Raw genomic sequence first — 1,986 nt, forward strand, 5'->3', positions numbered from 1 at the left:
ATCCTTTCTTTTCGTGTGTTTCTCTCAATAAAGATCTTATGCATGTCAGCCTCAGATTCCTCTTCTTCATTCCTTTGCATAATGTCCCTTCCACTTCACCCATTACAAAGACACGGCACTGCAAACCGTCATGTCTGCTACAAGAGGGCCCCAGACCTCCTCTTGTCACACACAAGAGCTTTGGTGCCTAGCAGATGGCCTTCATCACATTATAAGTTATATATACTCCTACACTGATGCAGTCTTGGCCCTCAAAGGGCTCTTCTGCCTGTGCTCTCTCATACAACATCTCTCCGTCAGTGCACACTTGATTCCTTTTCCTCCCAGGCAAGATTTACTCCTATTTACAACAAATATGGTCACAGAATCTTTCCTTCATCAGTATCGTCTTGATTTCTTGATTTCACTACAGCGGCCCCGCTCAAGCCCAGGCAGGAACAGCAGGCTGTCCACAGTCAGGTCCACTCCCCGTGCCCAGGCTTTTAGTGAAGAACACTGAACGTCCTTCTGTTCACTTCCCTTTCATTCGCTTCCCAGTCCTGGCCTCTACAACTCTGAACTCACCACTTCAGGACTCCGTGTCACTCGTCTCAGACCACCAGAACTCTACATTAAGCCACTATTAAGAGCACCTCGGCCTCCCCTCAGTCTCCACTTGATAGAACAAACCATGCAACCTGAGTTCCTCCACACTCTACACCATCTTTGTAGTCCTCCTTTGGAAACTACTCAATAGTTTCACATCCTTTTTGTGTTGTTGAAGACAAAGCTAAACACAAGGTTTGAGGTGAGGATGGAGCAGCACAAAGCAGAGTGGGACAGGCCCTTCCCTGTCTCAATTCCAGTGCAGGGCACAATGCACCCCAGGCTACAGTCAGCCCTGTTGGCTGCCAGGGCACACTGCTGACTCAGATTCATCTGGCCATCAGCCACAACCTCAAGACCGCTTGGGCTGGAGCTGCTTTTCACTCTCTCCTACCCAAATCCTCAAATGGCCAGGGCATTCTGGAATCAGGTGCAGAATCCAGCACGTCCTCTTCTTCAACTTCAGGCCATTGGTGACGGCCCAGCCCGCTGGTCTCTCAACAGTTCTCTCCAAGGCCTCCCTATTCCTGACAGAGTCAACTGCTCCTCCCTACTTACTGCAATCCACAAACTTCTTACTTGGTGTGCAACCGAGCCCCGCATCCACACCACTCAGTACAACATAGAACAGAACAGACTCAGAAATGGAGCTCTGGAGAATCCCACAGCATGAAAATCTTTGCTCAAGTTCATAGACATTATACCCACTAGGTTCAATTCTTGAACTAAATGGTTGATGCTCTCATAAAAGAATGTGCCATCGTCTCCAGAGCAGGGTACCTCGAATGCCCAGACCAGGCTTCCACGGCTCTTTGGAACTGCCAGCTCCTCTAACAACACACACACAAACCACACCGCACAAGTGCCAAGCCATGACCTCACTGTCAACACTGCTCATCTTCTGTGCTCTGGCCACTACTTCCGCGTGCCGTGACACGAAGGTGCAACATCGCTCCTTTGGCTTCCAATGCACTCACTTGAAAGGTGCCGCCGCTGCAAAATGGGCACGTCCTCAAGAAAAGGATGCAGAAAGAGAGACTTGCTGGAAAAACAACTCACACCACATAACGCACAATTCCACGGGATGGAAGATCAGCTTGCATCCCAGACAAGAGATCCTTAACACTCCGCTTAGGGGGAAACATCAGGAACTTGCCTCCAACTACACTTGGTGCCCTCCATCACAAGGCTCTGGGCCCAGGCCTTCAGCCAGCTGCTGTCAGTCCACCTCGCTCTCCACTTGTCTCACCCATGCTGGTTCAGCTTCTAGATGAGCGCACCATGGGAGACCAGCTTAAATCAGACAATCACACAATCACACAGTGGTGGAGGTTTGGAGGAGAACTTAACCACCATCCCTTCTGTGGGTTGATGCAGCCCCAAAGAGCGTGCTGACCAGGG

The sequence above is a fragment of the Meleagris gallopavo genome, chromosome 3 (genome assembly GCF_000146605.3).
Source record: "Meleagris gallopavo isolate NT-WF06-2002-E0010 breed Aviagen turkey brand Nicholas breeding stock chromosome 3, Turkey_5.1, whole genome shotgun sequence".
NCBI classification, from domain to species: domain Eukaryota; kingdom Metazoa; phylum Chordata; class Aves; order Galliformes; family Phasianidae; genus Meleagris; species Meleagris gallopavo.